The sequence below is a fragment of the Marmota marmota genome, unplaced genomic scaffold (genome assembly GCF_001458135.2).
Source record: "Marmota marmota marmota unplaced genomic scaffold, marMar, whole genome shotgun sequence".
NCBI lineage: Eukaryota > Metazoa > Chordata > Mammalia > Rodentia > Sciuridae > Marmota > Marmota marmota.
The window spans coordinates 4886152-4909025 of NW_026000224.1; the positions used below are offsets into that span (position 1 = coordinate 4886152).

At 47.7% G+C, this 22874-nt stretch overlaps 1 long non-coding RNA gene across 1 annotated transcript; it reads left to right on the top strand.

Annotated features, from left to right (window-relative positions):
- The first annotated feature begins 11622 nt into the window (after nt 1-11622).
- Nucleotides 11623-18710, top strand: LOC125613244. Its single transcript, XR_007343757.1, has 4 exons — nt 11623-11939; nt 13567-13770; nt 16883-17076; nt 17753-18710. It is a non-coding gene; the product is annotated as an uncharacterized LOC125613244 (long non-coding RNA).
- Nucleotides 18711-22874: the final 4164 nt, after the last annotated feature.

Below are 22874 nucleotides of genomic sequence, written 5' to 3' on the forward strand. Positions count from 1 at the left end.
TTTAGCACAGGTCATGTGGAGGGTGGCTTATATGGTATTGTAGACCAGAATGAAAAGGGAATTGAGAGCCAAAGGTAACAAACTAGGATAGGACTCAAAATAACTTTGGGGGGTAAAAAAAGACGAGGAAAGTTTAGGAAGGTGTTGGTAGGGATGTTGGTATGTACACCTCTGAACCAAGTGCAGAAAATGCAGGCATCTGGGAGGATTTGAGAATGATTATACTCAACTTAAGTTCAGGTCCAGCCTGTGACTCCAATTTCACTTTTATGGGCAGGGCTCAGGGAAATTCTCGTGCGGGTCCACAAGTCTCATGTTAGCATCCTTTGTGTTTTCCTGGTGTCTCTCCCAGGGAAAGAGGGTGAGCCAGTGGCTTAGCTTTGGGGACTGTGGGAAGTAGCACTTCAGACAGGCAAGTAGCATTGGACCTTTTCCTTTCCTAAAACAGCATCCTTGGAGGAAAGCAAGAAGATACGATGTATCACGTAGAACATTTTCATGAATTAAATTGTATACACACAAAACAGTAATAGAACTTTTGCAAGAATATGTTTAAATAAAAAGATGTTCAGTTCACCATGCATGACTGTAGAAAAGGGGGAGAATGGAATGGGAGTGGGGAATAAATGAATGAAGATCACTGGAGCAAGCTAGAGCCAAGGCTGTTAACAGAACAAGGGTGATGATGATGAATGATAACAAAAACTGCACAACTAACTCAGCAAGAGGAGACCAAGCAGTAAGGGAAAACTGCCCACCTACCTACCCAACCTACAAGCCGGCCATCTCCCTACACAACCAACCAGTCACTACCCCCTCACCCAACCAACCATGCATCTACCTAGACATCCAACCAGCCACCCACCCAACCAGCCATCTACCCAGACATGCAACCACCCACCCAATCAAAGATCCACCAATCCAGACATCCATCCATGCATCCACCAGCCAACCAGCCATCCCAATACCCACCCACTCAGCCATCCAACCTCACATCAAGTCAACCCACCAGCCATCCACCCACCCAGTCAAACATCCACCCAACTCTGACAAAAACGAAGCAAGCGCCCCAATAGGTAGGTACACCAGAGGACTCACAATCTGAATGTGAAGTCTGTGCTTAGGTAAAAATTCAAGCTGTAGAAGAGAAGAACAAAAGAAAACTAATGAAAAAGAAAAACTTGGAAAATATGTGCAGTATACTTAGCATAATAAAAAATTACAAAGACAACAAAAAAGAAAACTAATGAAATTCATTAGATTAGATTTTTAAATGTCAAAAGATTCTGAGAGTCCTGGGTATGCTAACATTCAAAATTGCTCTTTATGGATGTAATCATTCTTTGCTACATGGGACTCAAAGCATGCCTGTGGTGTGGGGTGTCTGAGCTTAAGTAATTTAGAATTCAAGAATATGAGTTGTATGGCTGTCTCCTATCTAGAGACCACTAAGGCCGTTATCTAGGAGAAGGTGAGGCCAAGATGAAAAACAACACATGCTGGTACATTCCATGAAACCTAGACTGCATCCCTGGAGACCCCCTGTCCCTGCAGAGACCACCTAGGGTTGGGTTTCTAGTTGTTCATTATGAGAATTAGTGGCAAGTGATAAAGTAGCCAAGTGAGCACCAGGATGCAACTCTTGGCATCCAGCCTGAGGTGACATTTGTCTCCATGAACAGATTCACTCTGTCACCTGTGGTCTCATGTTCAGACAGATGTTCCTGCCCTAATCCTGAGTTAGAGGGGACAGCAGCAGCAAGCTTGGATCCCTTCCCTAGGGCCAAGCCCACTGCACTGTGACATCTGCATGCCTTTTCAGAGACTGAGGCCACTACCTACAACCTCTACAGGCACAGGCATGTGGCTCCCAGGAGGTCACCATGAGCCATCCTTGGTGGAATGAGATCTGTTTCCTTCCCATCTTCTCCCTTCAACACCTTTACATATTTTAAATAAAGAATGCGTAATTTCTGATCTTGTAACTCAGGGGTAGAGTACTTGGCTAGCATGTGCGAGTCCCTGTGTTCATACCTCAGTATCATAAATAAGTAAATAAACAAGCAAATAAATAGTTGAAAGCTTATTTTAAAAGTCTAGGAAATGTGGAACTCTTCCTGGATGCTCTTATTAGAACGTGTGGAGAGGCCTGGAACAGGAAGGTCCTAGCAAGCATGGGCTACCAGATCAGAACTGCCAGAAACTAGTGCCCACCTTATCAGGACTCGGAATCTCCTGGCCTCAGCTACCTCCTGGAAAGCAAGACCACAAGTCCCTGACTCGGAAGGAAAAAATAGGCTTCATGCCCATCTTGCAGAGAAACATTTAACTGGGCAATTTCAACTTTACATGTCCCAACAAAAAGAGCGAGTATCTGAAGATGCCGCCGCCTCCTGACACCCTAGCTCATCTGCTCTCCAGGGCACATACTTGCTCACAAGAGAGCAGGCATTTGCCTTCCCCATTCTGGATCAGTCCTCAGGTGCCACAGCCCTGATGGCCCAATGTCATGGTCACTGCAGGTGTCCCCACACCCACACCCATGCTCTTCCCAGGCCCTTACACAATACCTGGAATATCTTCCTGACCAGCCCAGAGTGTTGAGGTTACTTTAAATCCAGCTTCTGTTGTACCTCATTGCTCTATGGACCATGTTTGATAGATTGTCCCCTTATCCCCTGACATCCCAGAACATGCCAGGCCCCACAGCTGTAGGCGTGGGATCCCACATGGGGTCAGGATGCCTGGGATTCATGGCTTCTTTCAGGATGGAGTGCCAGAAATCTGAACCCCTCCTCTTGTGGAAAGGATTCGGGTTCAGCCAGCTCCCAGGGAGCAGAGAAGCACACCTTGGCCTTCCAAAGCACCCCCACACATGCTTCTCTCTCCAGGCTTGCTGTCTCTGAGCATCTGTGGATGCCCACAAACACCCGACTGGAACTCTGGTGTTGGCACTGAGGAGGGGCAAAGAACAGACCGTTCATGGTCGAGAGGGCAGTTTACCACATTGTGAACATAAGAACAATTTTGAGTTGTTAACTTTTCCACCAGCCACTATTAGCTCCATTCTCATCATTTTCAGGGTGAAATCAAAGGTGGCATGTTATGCTGGTTATTTTGACTGCATACTTAGTTATTCTAGAGAAAACTCCAAAAGCACTAGTACACTGTCTTCTGACCTTCCCAAATCTTGGTAGAAGAGGAAAGATGATTTGAGTTTTTGGTCCCTGTGTCATTCTTATGGCCTTAAAGTGCAGGTTGCAGATGAGCACCACTCAGGCTGTGCACAGTCCACAGAAAAGCCTGTGTTCAGTGGGACCGTGGACTGGTTCACAAACCATCCTGCTGGTCTCTGATCTACTAAGCAGAGATCTCTGGACACCCCCACTGGACAGATCCACTAAGAAATGTAGATTGTAGGGAGAAGATGTTCTTTGTGTAAATGCACGGGAGAATAAAACCATTCTCCACTTTCGCCCTTTCGAAAATTAGATTCCCACTGTTGTATTCTGTGTTTGAATTTATTATCATTATTCAGCTATTAAATTTCCTCTTTCATTTTCATTGCAGAAATGCAGTTTCTCCCAGTCATCCAAATATAAAATGACTGTTTTCAGTCAACGGCAGAGGAGCTTCTTCTGTCCAGTGTTCTCAATTTGGGAAACACAAAAGCATGGTCTCGTGCTGTTCTCTTTCGAGTACACTGTGGTGGCAGCAGTGCCAGGCTGGTGACTGGGTCCCAGCAGCTCACATGGCTTTGTGGAGAGAGACAGGAAAGCACTTGGATAACTTTCCACCTCCATCTTGGAAGTAATCAGAAGCTCCTGTGGCCCCAGATGTCTACTCCTACCAGCCCTTGGTGTGACCCCCAGGTCCTCCGCCACAGTCCGGGAGCACATGGGTGGGTAGCAGCTTGTGTGTAGGCTTGACTGTGGGTGCTCCCTCCAAGTTCTGCAGCCTTGTGTGGTGTGCCTCCTCGTGTGTGCTGTCCTCTGGCCTTTCTCCCGTCTCTGTGTGCTTCGCTCTCTGCCATCCCATGGTGGTCCTCACGCTGCCTAACAGCAGCCACCATTTGCTTATCCTGTGGCAGAGCCAACCATCCCCCACATCTACTCTCCGGCCTCCTCTTAGCATTCCAGGCAATGCGTTTTAACTTGAACCTGGCCACGGCCAGCTATCCACAATCTGGCAAATGAGGTTCTCGGAGAGAGTGTAGTTTGTGACTTCCAGGCCAGTCCCTTTCGAGGAGCCCTTATCCCAGGGGCTGAAGCATAGTGCTGTGGTTACTGGAAACCAACTTCAGATTGTGAAAGAGACCATTGTTAGGTGGTTGGTGGCAGAAGAGAATGAGGACTGGCATCTCATGGGCCCAGCCCCCCAACCTTTCACCTTTATCCAACAAATACAGCTCCCTGGTGATGACACTGTTATGCTCGAATTCGGAACCCCCAAAGGCCACCAGAGACCAAGATCAATGTAAGCAGCAAAGAGGTGTTTATTGCGAGCTAGCTCAGTCCTCCGCGCGCTCACAGCAACTGGTGATGCTGAGAGGCCCCGAGCCCAGGGTTTGCAGCAATTTTATACACACTCTGGGGAAGGCAGGGACCCCCACATACATCATAGCATCTCTTAGCAAATCATCACACTCGCCAAGGCGAGTACCTGAACTATGCCAAGGTGAGTACCCATGCTATGCCAAGGCGGGTACCCGAGCTATGCCAAGGCGAGTACCTGAGCTATGCCAAGGTGAGCTATGCCAAGGCGAGCTATGCCAAGGTGAGTACCTGAGCTATGCCAAGGTGAGTACCCGAGCTATGCCAAGGCGGGTACCCGAGCTATGCCAAGGCGAGTACCTGAGCTATGCCAAGGTGAGTACCTGAGCTATGCCAAGGTGAGTACCTGAGCTATGCCAAGGTGAGTACCCGAGCTATGCCAAGGTGAGTACCTGAGCTATGCCAAGGTGAGTACCCGAGGTATGCCAAGGTGAGTACCTGAGCTATGCCAAGGTGAGTACCTGAGCTATGCCACGGTGAGCTATGCCAAGGCGAGCTATGCGAAGGCGATTACCCGAGCTATGCCAAGGCGAGTACCTGAGCTATGCCAAGGCGAGTACCTGAACTATGCCAAGGCGAGTACCCAAGCTATGCCAAGGTGAGTACCTGAGCTATGCCAAGGAGAGTACCCGTGCTATGCCAAGGTGAGTACCCGAGCTATGCCAAGGTGAGTACCCGAGCTATGCCAAGGCGAGTACCTGAGCTATGCCAAGGTGAGCTATGCCAAGGCGAGCTATGCCAAGGTGAGTACCTGAGCTATGCCAAGGCGAGTACCCGAGCTATGCCAAGGTGAGCTATGCCAAGGTGAGTACCCGTGCTATGCCAAGGTGAGTACCCGAGCTATGCCAAGGCGAGTACCCGAGCTATGCCAAGGCGAGTACCTGAGCTATGCCAAGGCGAGTACCTGAGCTATGCCAAGGCGAGTACCCGAGCTATGCCAAGGCGAGTACCTGAGCTATGCCAAGGCGAGTACCTGAGCTATGCCAAGGTGAGTACCTGAGCTATGCCAAGGCGAGTACCTGAGCTATGCCAAGGTGAGTACCTGAGCTATGCCAAGGTGAGTACCTGAGCTATGCCAAGGTGAGTACCTGAGCTATGCCAAGGCGAGTACCTGAGCTATGCCAAGGTGAGCTATGCCAAGGCGAGCTATGCCAAGGCGAATACCTGAGCTATGCCAAGGCGAGTACCTGAGCTATGCCAAGGTGAGTACCTGAGCTTACTAGGAGGGGGAGCCTGCGCATTCACTGCAGGTCTGGCCAGGAAACCCAGGAGAAATAAGGCATTCTCCCTTGAAGAGGAAGGTAGGAAACGCTTCTCCCATATCACAAAATGTGTAGAGACAGAGGACTCATCAGAGATTGGCAGTGTAAATCGATATTTAAAATCACAGAGCATTTCATAGAGCCAGTAGACATTTTTTGAAATCCTAATAAAATATTTTAAGATAACTGTGGATTTTTAATATGTGGAGTTCATCATGGGCATTCATCACACCTGGGTTCATTTTGACATGATCATGTGAGCATGAAAGGTGGATTGCTCCACTTCAGTTTCCAGTACTTTCCATTCCCTTCTCTCTTCCTTGCTCCCATCCCTCTTCTTCTACTCTGGCTCTCCCTCCAGATACAGTTTATTAAGTTAGTGATACATAGTGTACATAAAGGTGGAATCGCAGGTACACAGCAGAATTTCACTCAGCTACCAGTAAGAACGAAATGGAATTTTATTTACCAGCAAATAGATGAACCTGGAGAACATCATGCTAAGTCCAAGAAGCCAGACTCAGAAAGTCAAGAGTTGGCTGTTTTCCTCATATGTGGAAGTTAGCCCAAAATAAGAAAAAAGGAGGCGGGGATCCCATGAAAACAGGAGATCCCTAGGGCAGGGGAAGGTGATGGGGGGAGGGGGAAAAGGAAGGAACTGTGGCGCTGGGGCTCTTTGGAGGAAACCTTCAGGGGGTTGAGATGTGCAACATCCATGCTGGGGGTTGAAGAACAGTGAGGAGGACACTACTCTCCAGGTACACGACTCAGGGTGTCTGTTTTTTCAAGCAAATTATAAAGGCAATCTGTCATTGTAAAGTGATTAAGGCATTTTTCACATTAAAAATATTGGCTCAAGGGCTGGGGATGTGGCTCAAGCAGTAGCGCGCTCACCTGGCATGCACAGGGCGCTGGGTTCGATCCTCAGCACCACGTAAAAATAAAATAAAGATATTATGTCCATCTAAAAACTATATATATATATATATATATATAGTAAAAAATGGATCAAAGTCCTAAATGTATGATCTGAAACCACTAGGAAAAAACATAGGAAAAACACTTCAAGACTTCAGTGTAGATAATGCTGTTTTGGCTCTGACCCCAAAAGGACAGGACACAAAACCAAATACAAGCAAATATGGTCATATCAAATTAAGACAATTCTGCACAGCACAGGAAACAATCAACAAATTGAAGAGACAAATGGGATATACCAATTATTCATCTAACAAGGAATTAATATCCAGAATAAATAAGGAACTCAAAAATCTTAACAAAAACCAGTAATCCATCCAATTTAAAAATGGGGGCAAATGATCTGAATACAAACTTATTAAAATATATACAAACAGTAGACAAATAAATTTAAAACACTCTGGGGCTGGGATTGTGGATCAGTGGTAGAGCACTCATCTAGCATGTGTGGGGCTCTGGGTTCGATCCTCAGCACCACATAAACATAAATAAAATGAAGATATTGTGTCCAGTTACAACTAAAAAATAAATGTTAAAAAAATATTCACTATCATTAGCCATCAGGGAAATTCAAATTAAAACTCCAACAAGACTATCTCACCAGAGTTAGCTTCCCTGGTGCCTGAGCATGTTGAACAAACTTCCTGGGCCCCCTTGTGCAAGAAGGGTGCCCCCTGGTCTCTTAAGGGAATTTGTGCTTTTACTTCCCAGAGTCTGAGATGAGTGTGGTCTTGCTAATTCCTGAGATACCCTCAAATCATCTTTCTTATTGTCTCTGGGCAAAGTCTTTGGCTTTTCTTTAGTGGCAGTAATGTCTTTAACAATGGCAACTTCCTCAGTCCCAGTTTTACTCTTACTTTTCAAGTCCAAGTTTTTCAAATCTTTCTGCTCCTGATTATCACAATAAGTTTTGCTAAAAGCTGCCAGCAATATCCATGCCACCACCTGAATGCTATGCTGCCTATACATTTCTTCTGCCAGATTAAAAAGTCCATTGCTTTTATTATTTATTTATTTGGGAGGAGGGTGCTGAGGATTGAACTCTGGGGCACTTGACCACTGAGCCACATCCCCAGTCCTATTTTGTATTTTATTTAGAGACAGGGTCTCATTGAGTTGCTTAACAGCTCTCTTTTGCTGAGGCTGACTTTGAACTCATGATCCTCCTGCCTCAGCCTCTGGAGCTGCTGGATTACAGGCGTAATTCCTCATACCCTACAGCCCATTGCTTTTAAAATCAGCCTCATAGAAAGTCTCAGGACACAGGAAAAATACAGACAACTTCTCAGCCAGCACATAACACAGATGGCCTCTAGTCCACTTACCACAGTCCTCCTTTTCCTCTGAAACCTCTCGAGACCTGTCTTCACTGTTTGCAGGCCCATTGGCATTCTGGTCCTCTGAGCTCCCACCAGAATTGGCCATTAAGTTCTGCTTACTGTTAGGTAGCTGGCTCAGACATCCATGAAAGACACATCTCTGAGTCAAGCAGAGGTTTACTGACAGAGAATATCTGCCCGGCTGCCCTTCTGCAAGGCACGACGCAGCCTGCTGGGAAAACTTCTTAACTATATACTCAGGTACAATGGAGTAGTGAACAATAACCCTTCTGGTCCTGTGATGGCTACTTGATGTCTTTGTTGTGGTTTGGTAGTTAGGGACTCTTTGAGGGTGGGCCTAACAGGAAGGTCATGCCTGGGTGGGCAGGTGTTAATTTTCAAAATGGAATTATTTTGGCCTAACGACCTAATACTTACAACAGTCTAAAGAATTTCCAGCTTGCATTGCTACAAATCTTAAAATTCCTCCAACAAATCCCAAGAATCTCCAAAGTCTTCTGAACCACATGGTCAGGTTAGTCAGAGCAATGACCCTACACTGGGTACCAATTTATGTCTTAGCTTTTTCTCTGCTTCGGCTGAAAGACTTGACCAGTGCAATTGTAGGGAAGGAAAAGTTTATTTGAAGGGCTCACCATTTCAGAGGTCTCAGTCTATAGAAGGCTGGCTCCATTCCTGGGGGCTCCAGTTGACACAGAGCATCATGGCAGAAGAGTGTGGCAAAGGATAGTAGCTCATCTGATGATCAGAAAGCAGAGCAAGAAACTACACTATCCAAATACAAAATACATACCCCAAAGCAGTGCCCCCATGACCCACCTCCTCCAGCCACACCCCACCCACCTTCAGTGCCACTCACTTAATCCCTATCAGGGGATGAATCCACTTATTGAGTTAAGGCTCTCATAACCCTCTCCTTTATCCTCTAAACTTTCTTGCTTTATCTCACACATGAGCTTTTGGGGGACACTTCACATCCAAACTATAATAGAATGGCTATTGTTTTGCTTTATTTTTTTTTTTTAGAAAAACACAAAAATAACAAATGTTGGTGAGGATGTGAATAAAAAGGAACCCTGTGCACTGATGATGAGAATGTAAATTAGCTTTAAGGAGAGCAGATGGAGGTCCCTTGAACTGAGTATCATTCTACCATATAATCCAGCAATCCCACTCCTGAGAATATATCCACAGGAAGTTAAGTCAACATACTGAAGTGACGCCTGTATACCCATGTGTATGGCAGCAATATTCTCAATAGCTAAAATATGAAATGCATTTAGTTTCCTCAATGGATGAATGATAAAGAAAATGCAGCACATGTACATAGTGAAATATAATTTGGCCACAAAGAATGAAAGCCTGTCATGTTCAGCAACATGGTTGAAACAGGAGGGCATTATGTGAAGAGAAATTAGCCAGACACAGAAAGACAAATATCACATTTTTGTTTCTCATATGTGGAACCTACATTGGACCTGGAGGTAGAATAATGATTACTAGACGCTAGGAAGGGAAAGGCATAATGCATATATTGAAAAATCATATTACATCACATTACATCAATATATATAATTAAAACATGTTAGTCAAAATAAAATAAGGTGTATAATATTATTGGCATAATTCCTGCTTGTGTTATGTTATTCCAGGCAGAACGTTGGATTAAAAAAATTTTTCAACAATGGGAAAAGTTGTTTCTGAGAAAATTCCAACCTGGTGATAGCAATCATGGTGTTTTCTGCTGAATGGAAAAAATAGTGCATTCTGAGACAATAGCAGTTTATGTGTCCATAGGAACACGTTTCCACTTGGTCTTCCAGCAACACTGGTTTGAAAGACATGTGGAGTCCTTTTTTAAGTATCCGGTGCACAGGTGTCCAGCTAAAGGGAGTTCAGGGTCAAGATGGCTAGAACTTCTGAGTAGACTGTCTTCTTTATGCCTTCTTGTGAAATTAAGTAAGAACAAAAAATTCAGCATCGCTTGTAATCGTGTGTCTTTGTTTTCAGTGCCATGGACATGGCTAGTGTCTGTGAGATAGTTGCAGGTCCAACACGATAATGTCCCTAAACTATCCACTTGCCAACGTGGGAAATGTGAGACTCAGAGATGGCTGTACTAATCCCACACTCTGTGGGAGCAGCACATGTAACCACTGCCCAGACACACAGCCGGACGGGCATGCAGAGACAGGCTGCCAGAGCATGGTGAGCCTCAGTGCCATCCTGAAAATGGGCTAGTCCCAGCCCTGACAGGACTCTGCTGAGGACTCCATGAGGACCTTGCATGAACTTCTGAGGCTCATGTTAGATGAAGTGAGTCTGAGAGGAACTTTGACATAGCGATGCCCGGTTTTCCCAGCAAGTCAGAGTGTCTAGAACTTGGTGACTGCTTTCTATGACCTCTAAAGGACCCGGGCAATTGATGCTGACAGCAAGGACTAAGGAGGTGACATGCTAAGGAAGTAATGCATCACCTACGTTACTTACTGCTAACCGCAGGCACCACATACCTTCCCTTCTCACTGTTTCCTTTATAAACAGGCACAGATGAAATGGAAAAGCTTAGGGACCCTGATTGTTCCTGGCAGAGTTAGTCCTTGGTGAAGATTGGAATTGCAACCTGCCTGCTGTGGCCTGAACCTCTGGATCTGCATCAGACCCAGCCTCAGAGCTGGCCGAGCACAGGACAGCTGAACAGGTTGTACCTCTAAAAGGTGTGTCTGTCTAGGAATGTACATCAGACTCTTCCCATGCCATTTTTCATACCTTGGAATGAAAAGCACTATCCACAACCAATTTCTCTTCTGTATTTCATTAAACATCAATTTAGGCGAATTTCTCAATTTTAATCTTTGTGAGACATGAAGATTTTTTCAAGGCCTTTCTTTTTATTCTTAGTAAGAAGTTTTCTTTAATCGTTGGAGAATTGCCCTGAATACATAAGGTTGCTGCATTAGGGGAAAATATTCTAATTTTTTCTCCTTTTATTAAAACATCTAAATGTTATATCAATTTTGTTCAAAGTCATTCCAGCTTGTAATATGGTAAAACACTCCTGTGAACACAGACATCTCCTGGTTAAGTTTCATAATAGTTAATGAAAGTCTTAGTTAAGCATCTACTAAAAAGTAAATGAATCATGATATTTTTTTACAATGGCTAACATTTTGGAACAGCTAATTGCCAAACACTTGGAGGAATAATTCTAATAGTTTCTGGTTTAATTAAACTATAGACATTTTCCCATTAAACTCCATACTGGAGTGACTTTGTGCTGGACAGTGGGGAAATGTAAAGTGGGGGTGGCCTGGTGCCAAGAAGTTTGGGTCCATGTATCTCACCCACGTGAACTCACCTTGTAGGAGTGGGAGCCAACTGGGGCATGTGGTGATTCAAATAAGCACAAAGTTACATTTCACAGGAAAAAAAACAGTGCAAGCCAAGCTTGATATAAATAGTGCCGTAATTATAATAAAACCACTGTGATCTGACCATTCTAAATATTTAGATCCACCAACTCTCAGGCTCTGCCTTGTTCCATGGCTTCCCTGCCCCAAGGCAGTCCATAGAATCGGGACCTGAAGACAAAGGGTCAGAGAAAAATGTGCCCTGAGGGTTGTGGGAAGCCTTCTGTGACACCCACAGGAAGACACAGGTCTCAAGTTCTAGCAGAAACCAGAGACGGGAATTGGAGCTCTTGTCTGGGGGTGTCCTGAGACCAGGGTGCCACCCTGTTCTTGTCCCAGCACCGGATAGACTTCCTGCCTGAGAGCCAGGCCTGCCTCTGTCCTCTGAGGGTGATGGTGAGTGAAACTTGGGCTCTTCTGCTTTGGTGGGTACGGCACTTGCTGCTGACTGAGGCCTTTGGCAAAGACGTGTTTCTCAGATCACAGAGGAGAGACTGGCCAGCGAAAGACTAAGTCCAGGTTCCAGCAACTGCTTCAGTCCTGCCTCAGGGAAAGCCAGCCACGTGCTGCCCTTGCTCAGATGTGGGAATCGGGTGCTGGAGAGCAGTCTTTCATGGAGACGGTGCTCACACTGTGTCCGCACAGATGGGCTTCCCCTCTCCCACCTTGCCCCCCAAGCTGAGCTCCCAGGAGCCCCGAAGAATGGAAGCCCAGACCCACAAGATAATCCCTGCTGTCATCACACCCTGGGGACATTCAGAGAGCACCAATATCCGTGACCAGCAGCCATGTCTAGTCCAATTACCTGATAGATGCAGTTCTTTGACATTCCTTCTAGAAATCCCTTCCCAAACATGACCATATTGTGCCCACTCTCAGATGGTGCCAGAAGGAGAGGCATGGAAGGCAGGTTCGATCTCTGATACTGCAAAATAAATACATATGAAGAATAGAGGGAGGTACGTGTGTGGATGGCACATCTTTCCTGTGCACATCTGAGTCACCATCATGAGAGAGGATGCACCGATAGGCACCCATCTGCACCTGACTGACCACAGTAGCAGCAGCCCAAGGGGGAACGGCTCAAGATTTTCTGAAATGACCAACACTCTTGTTAAAGTTCCAACGACATTCTACCAGTCGATCCTGATTTGTGAGACTAGACAGGTTGTGGAGGGTAATGGGAACGCTGCTTTCAAAGATCGGGGTAGGGGATGGAATTCCTAGGCGTGGGACCACAGGGCAAGGGGATGACAGAGGCTGTGACCAGGGTTACCTTACTGCACCTATCACTGCCAATCACCATGAAGGACTACACCCCAATGTCCAGATTTCCCACATCTGGTAACATCCCACCCCCTGGCTCATCACTAGACATAGCCAGTGAGGACACCCTGTGCCAATCTGCCAACTTCCTACCTGTGGAGGAGCTTCCTATCATACCACCCATTGTTCTTCACACAGGATCATGCTCGGGAATGATATCCAGAGTGCCCAGTGATAGGGTGAAGCCGAGCAGTCAAACCGACACTGGCTTCCCAACTGGGCGGCAGGGGCCCTTCTCTCCAGGTCTTTAAGGGTCTAGGGTTCCTGGGATCTTGGGTTAGTGATTATTTAAGCATCCTAAAGGACTTTGCCCACTAACAGCAGGTATGGCTCAGCAAGATTGCATTGTTCACTTGAAGCCATTACCCAGCAAATGCACCTGTGTCTGGAAGCGGCGTGTGTACCAATGTCTTCCATCACACTGAGCTGCCTGGAGCCTAACCCATCCTTTAGACACCTGGATCCTGGACACATTCTAGGTGTGCAAGAGATGTCAGAGAATAGACCCTCTGAGAAGGTTAGAACTCGAATGGCAGGCGCTGGTGCTTCTTAAAGATTAATGTAGAATACTTTTGTGAGAAAGCCAGAGCAGGACCTCACCACAGCAGAGCAAATGTATGATTACTATGATATACTCACTGTGGCTTTGTATCTGTAACTGAGGAGACTCGATTCTAGACCATGATGTCCTTTTTAGGAAGTTCTCATCCACTGAGACTAGTTAGAACAAACTAATGGATGGACTGGATCATGAAGCATCATGTGCCCGCGCTAGGGACCTGTACTCCATGACCTCTTGTGACGGGGACCAGCAGCATGAGAGCATTTGATGTCACACATCTCCAAGAGCCCGTGTTTTAAAGCCCACACAGACGTCCAACCTTATACACACTCACCAAACGTAAGGCCATCTCTGTGGGTTTTTCTCAGTCCTCCTTCACTTAGGAGTCGGCAAGGACAAACTCAGTGCCCGGCAGGCCACTTTCACGTATTGCTTTCCTCTTGCTCTGGGTAGCATGTGGATGTGTCTGTTCTTCAGATATTTAATTAATGTCTCTTGAGTAAAGCTCCTGAGCTAGACCAGTGGAGAATGGAGGAGTGAGAGTTCCCAGCCTCTGGGGTAAGGAGGCAACACATGAGACTAGGGGCACAGAGCAAAGAGGTGCTCACTCTGATGGGACTTGAGAAGGCCACAGCAAGGTGGAGGTGTCTGGGATGAGCCTGGGAAAACAGAGCAGTGTCAAAGGTAGTGTAATGGGAGGCAGGAAATCTGCAAGAGCAGGGCATTCAGACCAAAGCAAAGAGGACCGAAGCCACAGCTCCCTGGACAGGACTGAAACAAGTCGGAGGTGACACCTTCCTTCTTGTAGAACTAATTTAACATCATTGAGCACCAGTTGACTAATCTTTGGAAAAAGGTCTTGTAGATGTGGAGCAAGAGGGAACTTTAAAGAAAAACTTCAGAGTACAAGCTATTGACCTTCACCAAGCTAACAAAAGCCATCAGAGTTGTAATTGTGTGCAATGTAACTTCTTCACATCAGTTTTCTCAAGATGGCTCCTTCAGGGACTATCAGATTTCTTCATTTTCATTTTTAATTTTGATAAAGATGCTCTGCCAGTGTTGTTTATAGTTAGCCACTCAGGGGCATCCCAGACAGCTGACTTTATTTTAGGGTAGGAACACTGTTCCTCAGAGCAGTAATTAGAGGCAGGTCCATGCCAAGCTGAAGATTTTTCCTTCACAAGAATTAATTAAAGGAAATGTCAAAAAGGAACCTATGGTCAGGTTCCAAGAAATCACCCCCCGTTTTCCAGCAATGTGTCTACCTGAATGTGGAATCATGGAGAATAGTAAATGCTCAGTCTTCTGCTCTAACTTGTCAGGAAATGAGAGGATGTGCTGGCATATTCAGAAATAGGTCTCAGAGTACTGGAAATGATGATCTGGGTTCATTCTCTTCAAGGCAGAACCCAGGCAAACCCCTGCGAGCTGAAAAAGTCAACTGAGCTGTTCTGGAGTGATTTGTCACATTCTTCATCTCCTTTCGAACTCATTGACCCTGGAAGCACTTGTTTTGAAGTCTCGGTCGAAACAAAACTGTAATTTTTTTAAAGAAAAATAACAATTTCTGGTATTTTAAAATATGGACGGTTTCAAGCTTTTATTGGCATCTGTCAAAATTAGATTGGAACAGTTTCAATCCCACTGCACCAAAAGTGGGAAAAAGCAACCAATGTGAGGTGGTGCTGGAGGGCGCCATCTGTCGGTGAGCTCGGTCAGCAGCACTGGCCAGAGGCTTCTCGCACACATGCCCAGGACCTGGACAGCAATATCCGTGCCACCACCTGAATGCCATGCTGTCTATACACGTCTTCTGCCAAATCAAAAAGTCCATTGCTTTTATTATTTATTTATTTATTTATTTATTTATTGGGAGGAGGGTACCGGGGATTGAACTCAGGGGCACTTGACCTCTGAATCACATCCCCAGTCCTATTTTGTATTTTATTAGAGGCAGGGTCTCACTGAGTTGCTTATCACCTCACTACTGGTGGAGCCAGCCCCTGCGTTCAGCGTAGCCTTCATCATGCTGCACCTTCACTATAACAAGATGCAAGTGGGTGCGAATAATATGTCCCGGCACCGAGTGAAGACTGGAAATCAGCAGCTCAGTGTAGCTGAGAATGGTTGTATTGTCTTACACATATGAAATGAGGATAAATGCCCCTTTATAGCAAAATCTCATTAAAGCATTTTCCTTGGCTTTGGTAGTTTTTCCAGATGGCAAGCTAGAAAACATGAATAGAAAGAGACACCACTAGGACATCTAGGACATCTTTGTGTGTCGCTCTGCAGGAGGTGGACTGGAGGGAGGGGAAAGGCATCTGGCGCCCCAGCCTTTTATGCTTTCCTGGGTGCTTTTATGAAAGCAGACTGTGGGGAAGTTAATGGCTGTTCACCTGGGCTGAGGAGTCTGCAGCTGGCCCCCTGGAGCTTGCCTGTCACTGGCTCCAGAGGAGTCAGGAAGAGAAAGTCTCAGACAAAATGTAGACAATCATATCTTTGGTTCTTGAAGCAGTGCACTGCCCAAGATTCTCGTGTTTAGCCCACAGTTCTGCCATGTACTGTGTATGTCTCAGGCAGGTTATTTGATATCTCTCAGCTACTTCCTCTGTGGGATGGAAGTGACAGAGCTCTGTCTCATAGGATGATGCCTCTCATCAGCGTAGGACTGGTGCTTGGCCAACCTCAGTGGTGCTTTTTCTATAATCCATGAGAGCCCTAATGAGAAACATCAGCTCAATGATTCAGGAATTCAACTAGGGTCAGACAGCTGGAAACCAGCAGAGTGGGATGCAAAGGTGGGGTTATTTCTAGCCTCAGTGCTCTTGATCACCATTGCTGGACATCTAACTGGTCTGTGGTGCCATTCCTAATGACAGACTGTCCATTTGGTAACTTGTGGTGCAGCCAGAGGCTCTGAACCAAGTTCTCAGAGCAAAATGCTTTTCAAGTTATCACTCATTTGTTTCTCTATCAGTCTGTCGAGGAACATATTTTCTCTCTTACAGATGGAATTTTGCAGGCTGAAAGGAGTGATCACCCTATTCAGGGTCACAGAGGCACCACATCATGGGAGTGAGCAGGGCAGGCCCAGCTTTGAGCTGTGTGGGAGTGCTCCTGTAACCAGGGTGACCAAGGTTTCCAGCCTGGTGCAGCTGCACTCTCCGTTGCCTGGGTAGAACAAGCAAAAAGACCCGGAGCCAGGACTTTGGAGACATTCTCTACATCCTGGTCTCAGATGGACAAACCCAGTACCATGAGGTGGCTCATGTTGGAGCATGTCCACAGTCTCGGAGGGCAGATGGGTGTGTGTTCTTCAGTTAGAATGGCTGAGGCACCGCCATCTCTGAATCTGGCAGGGGGTACAAATAGAGCCTGGAATGATGGCGATTACTGAAATGCAGATAGGAAAATAGGACACCGCTGGTTAAAACTGCCCTTCCAGGAGCAGGCTGCAGGTCAGTGAGGACAGCTGACTTCCGAGAGGTGTCGACCTGACGGTGAGAGGAGCAGAGGAGAGCAGACTTGACTGCTCTGGTGGCTTCCGTGGAGGAACACGCTCACAGAGCAGCAGGGCTTCTCCGGTTGGTGGCTGGCACATCAAGAAGGACGAGGTTGCTGCGGGTGTGGCCAGGTTAGGTAAGCAGGCTGACATGCTCCCTAAGGAAACTGCGATTGACAGAAGGCAGATTTGACAAGAATCCAGTTACGTGTGGTCAATGTTATTAACTGTCTGCAAAAAGGTGTCCTTGGAAACTTCCGTCCTAGACAGTTTCATTGTGTTTAAACAAGGTTTTAGGATCCTTAGTTCTGAAATGATGATACAAGCTAAGCACCAGAAGTACAAAGAAAGGAGTGTCTATACCCAGGGCTGGGGACGACCTGTGCCCACTGCCTCCTGAGTGATGTTCCCCAGCCTGACCACTGTCACAGTCACAGAACAGCCCACTTCAGGGCTTCTCATAAAAGGCTCTGGGTCGATCTGTGATCTTTCTTTGATGTGCCAGCTCCCTCACCAAATCCTACTATTCCAGAACCCTGTTACTAGAATGTTGGGGCTTTTTAAAAATGCAGGTCCCCACACACCTGCTGAATCACAGCTTCAGCAGTAAGATGTGCCTTGCAGGCACATGACACCAGGCAGTCGAGTCTGCATATTGAAGACGCTGCCCCACATGCCCAGCCTTCCATACGACCTCATGCCTGAGGACTGGGTTCAAATTGCACTCCTCCACTGCTGAGTGACCTCCAGCAGGTTTCCATGGATAACTGCTGGCTACTCACCAAACCTCACTCTTCCTCCCCACACACACAGCAAGGTGCTCCCAGCCTCCCGGGCTGTCCTGACCAATGAGACAGGACCCACTCACAGCTTCTCTGCACACTGCCTTGGATGCAGCTGTCTGCAGATGGTAGAGAGCAGATCCATAGAGAAAGAGCTGGACCCCTGAATCCCCATGTCGGCTCACTCCCTGCCAGTGGCATCAGAGGAGAACACCTTCCTTCAGCTGCTATGAGGAAGAAATCATTCTCATTATTTCTTCAGATAATAAGGTCACATTGTGATCTGCTTATTAAAATGGTTGGTGGAGCTGAGGACCCAGGAACTCTGTACAAAGAAGTGGTGAGCTGCTTCAACAAAACTTGAAACACCTGTTGGCAGCATCACACAATGTTAGCAGGGAGGGGCGGCCAGCTGGGAAGATACCCTAGTTCAGGAGGCACAGGACATCTGATAAAGCTGTCTCCTGTTGTCACTTAGAAGGCAGGTGAGACCCCCAATCTGTGGCTCCACAGAAGAAGCAGGGAAAGGCCGAGTGATGGAGGCTGTTGCTGTCAGTGCTTTCCAAGTTATTCCATAAAATGGGGAGCTCAGCAAGGACTGGCTGCTCTTCAGCAGAGGAGCTCTGCAGGGTCGGAGAAGCCAGCCACTTTTGTAGTAGGATTAAGACTGAGAGATTTGGGCTGGGGACGTGGCTCTGCGGTAGAGCGCTCGCCACACACACACGTGAGACCCTGGGTTCGGTCCTCAGCACCACATACAAAAAGAAACAAGTGAAATAAAGGTGTTGTGTCCAGCTACAACTAAAAATAAATAAACAAACAAACAAATAAATTAAAAGACTGAAAGATTTGACTGACACCGGCTTTGAGACCTGTCAGAGCGCAAGGGATTCGTGCTCCGGGGTGAAGATCAGGTTAAGGATGTGGCCTTCCCATCAAGCCTAGTGTTTCACCCAAGTCCAGGTCTTCATCTGACAGAAGGAGGTCAGGAAATAGGTCAGGCCCAGAAAATATCATGCCGATGTCCTGAATTTTGAACTAAATGCAGTAACATGAAGGAACTTCAGTCTCTTCCTTGGAGAGGGCTTTTTTGGTTTCTTCTATGGAGAAACATAGATGAGGTATTCAGTGACCAGGAGAGTGCTCACTGTTCCCCACATTAGGGTTCCCAGCTTCCCGTGACACCCAGATGAACTCTGTTCTCCAACCTCCTTTGTAACCCTAATAGTCACGTGACCCAGGTCCTCGAGGAGGCCACAGGCAGACCTGGGGCCGTGGCGGGGGATCTGTGGAGGCTGGAGTGCAGGTCTGCCTGTGTTCACCTGGGTGGTGCCTTGTGCGTAGAGACTGCTGTAGTCGCCCCTCAGTGCTCCTGCAGGCTCTGGCTTTCCATGTGGGATGCAGGTGGTGCCCGCACTTGAGGGAGGGTGAGGGGGTGCTCTGACCAGAGTGCCGACCTCAGACTGTCACCAGAGAAAGCTGCAGCGGAGAACTAGGAGTAGCGTAAGAGGAGCACCTGTGTGGTAAGAGGTCGAGCAGCTGAAGTGCTGGAAAGGGGGCCCAGCGTGTGCGCGGTGGCTACTGACACCATTCCTCGGTGCTCAGGAGAGCTTGGCACGCCCTGTGTTCAGTACGTGTGTCACTTTATCAGGGCAGCCCCCATGCAGGGCAGTCACAAACTATGGCAGACAGGAATCTGTTCCTCACAGGTCTGGAAGCTGAAAGGTGCAGACAGCGGTGACGGTGGGGATGGTCTCTCTGAGGTTGCCCTCCTCGGCTTGTGGATGCCATCTTCTCCCTGTGTCCCCACATGGCCTTTTCCTGATGTCTCTTCATCTGCTTGGAAGGACACTGGTCTTGTTGGATCAGATGTCACCCTGTGGCCTTGCTTGACCTTGATGACCTCTCTACAGACCCCATCTCCACCTAAGGCTACACCCTGGAGTCCTGGGTCAGCACTGTAACGTGTCTCTTGAGGGTGGAACACAGTTCAACAGCTAAGAGTAAGAAAAGACGTTTGAGCCTGGGGCTGGGGACTGGATGAAGAGGCAGAGCACAGGGCTGTCGGGTGCTGGCTCATGCCCTGCTGCACTTCTCCTTTCACAGGTTGCTCAACATCCCTCGCAGGCAGGGCCTGCATCCCCTCCTTTCAGTCTCAGAACTCAGGAGCCCCGATGCCGAGGCGGAAGCTCAGAGCAGCTGAGTCAGAACCATGACCCCTGGATGATGGCCTGGGGGAAGAGTGTTGCCTTCAGGCGAACTGAAGCTGTGTGTTCAGTGGTGTCTCTAGTTTTCCTCCAGCCGTAGCATCTAAGAGACCATGATGTATTATTCTGACCTTGAAAATACTGGCCATCTCTCAAGAGTTTTGTCTGAGGAGAGTGCTAAGCCTGGGCCAAGAGCCAATGTTTCAAGGCTAAAGTAACATAGCTAATATTTCAGAAATTATTCTCGTAGAAACATCACATTTATTTGGGCACATTCTTTGTTAGTTTGAAGATTGTCCTTCTAGAAATTGCATGTGCTTCTCATTGATGTGAGTAGGGCAATGAGTTTGTACCTACTGGGTTTTCAAAATTCAGCCACGTTCAGTTTTGGATCTGTCCTGTGATACTTATTTCAAGAGGCTTTACAATTATAATATCCTGTGTTTTCTAACTCTTCAAGTCAGGATTGGATAGGTGAATCTCCCTTTTTTTGTGCACTAAACTCAGGGACAAAGAAAGTCTGCTAATGAGCTTTCTTAATCTGGCAAGTCGTTCTTAAAAGCCATCCCGAGTCCTGTGCAAATTCTGGAAGGTGGCTGACCATAAGGTGACGGGTTTGTTTGCTGTTTTTCCTGCATGCGGGGAGATGCGGGTGGGTGGAGACTGCCATTCATTCCCAGGTTCTACCCTGGCTGGCATCAGTGTGCCTCTGTCCTGTCCTGGGAGACCCCTGGGTCTTCAGTCTGTACCATGGCCTCCGATCGGCAGGAGGCCGTTGCCAAAACCTCGGTCCTTGATGCTGATCCAATACGAGGACACAGTTTTGAAAAACAGGAGAAAAAGTTTGTAACTTTGCTAGCAAAGAAGAAACAGGGGACTCCGTCCCAAAGGTCATGATTCTGCCCCTTCACAGGAACAGGAGCTTTTATAGAGGTGATTCACAGAAGAAGACATCAGTGAGGAGAGATCAGGGAGGGAAGGTCAGGGAGAAGAAGATGCGGGGGAGGGGGAAGGTCAGGGAGAAGAAGATGCGGGGGAGGGGAAGGTCAGGGAGAACAAGTTTGGGAAAAAGCCAAGAGGGGTGCAGTCGAAGCACCAAGTGAACCCGATGGCAAGGCGAGCTCACGGCTTCTCCCTGGCCTCAGGTCATTCTTCCCAGTCACAGCTGGCTGTCCAGTGACAAAAGTTCCCCAGAGAGGGCCCCTGCCTCTGACCCCAGTTCCAGCTGGGGACACATGTGGGGTAGGTGCCAGTACCTACTATCGAGTGCAGCATACCTGTACCTGTGCATCTGCATATCTTGTGTGATTGCCGACCCTCCAAGTAGTGACCTGGAGAAGCTGGACACTTACTGTAAGGGGGTGTGGTGGCCAGGACTGGCAGGGACCCTGGCTTATTAAGCACCCAGAGCCATGTCCAACTATCCCTGCAGGAACCACATCAGGACAGATGAGGTGTGTGTGGAGCCGCTGGGCAGCTGCAATGACGATGGGGTCTGCAGCTGCACCACCTGCCCGCTGGGATCCTGGACACAGCCAGGATTGCAGGAGGAGGAACCAGTATCACAGGAAAAGTGGCAGTTGTCTGGGGTCAAGCCTCAGTCGCTGTTGCTGATGTAAAGCTGGGGAGCAGCATCTGGAGCAAAACCCCAACCCAGCAGTCCTGGCACACTGGTACACTTTGCTCAGCCTGCGTGCTTACACCTTGACAAATGCCCCCGTGTGGCCAGAATAAGTCACTGGCATGGGACAAGTGCTTCTGTAAGATTTTATTACGGAAAGCTCTGTCCTTGTCCCCGATGCCAATCCAATAATGAGGTCACAGTTTTGAGAAAAAAAAAAAAGAAGGTTTATGGCTTCACTAGCAAAGGAGAAACACAGGGCACTCCAGGCCCAGAGGCTGTGATTCTGCCATCGGCAGGAACAGGGGTCTTTCAAGAGGTGACTCAAAGCCTACATTCCACGTGGGCTCCGTTGAGTTGTGATCCACTGTTTACTTGGGAGATGGTCGTTTCTGAGGTCTTCTGGTGCCATCCCCAAAGTCTGATTACGTGGCTCCTGTGGTGGGTGTGTGCCCAGGACAGGTAACCCTGCCTAGGATGGGGAGAAAGTGATCCTGTTTCCCCTGAGATTGGGGAGGGGGAGAGATCAGGGAGGAGCAGGGCGGACCAGCCAGGGCCGTCTGCACAGTGAACCAGCCTCACAATCTAAGGCTGGGTACTTCTGTTGTCCCCTCTCTTCTCCCTTCTCTTTTGTCATCTTCACCTCTGAGACAGGGCGGTCCTTGGAACCTTGGAGGTCCCACACCCTGGCCCTTCCCTGCTAGCTTTCCTGATATGCACCAAAGGACAGATGTGTCCTGATTTAGTCACAGCAAGCACTCGGTAGCTCCCCTACCCAGAATGGAGTGATAGACTGACGTTAAATCCCAGGGAGTGGCCGAGGGGAGACCTTATCACTGCAGACTTCCTGTCATCCTCACTCCTGGGCTGAGCCCTTGTCAGTTTCCTGATACCTGAAGGGCTGCGATTTTACGAGCCACATCTGTCCTGGTGCATTTGGAGGCACTTGTAAAAGTGACGTTTGCAAACAGACTGTGTAAGTTACTGAACCTTGCTTACTGGGGAGGGCAGTGCTGACAAGTCCCTCCCAGATATCCGCTCGGTGACTGAGGACACCTCAGTCCTCACCTACACCACTCTGCACTGTAAACACTTTCTACCTTTTGTGCCTCAAAGTGGATGTCAGCTGCACACCAAGCCGCATTCAGCACATCACCAGCCTTATCCTCCCCAACATTCTGCCTCATGAAAGGTCTTGAATGACTCCATCTCTTGGACACACTGGGCTCCTGGGCACCTTGGGTGGCAGTGTGCACTGGACTGTGGTTTCACAAGACCTGGCTTCTCTGAAGCCCTTGAGCCTTTTCTTCTGACTCCTTTGCCAA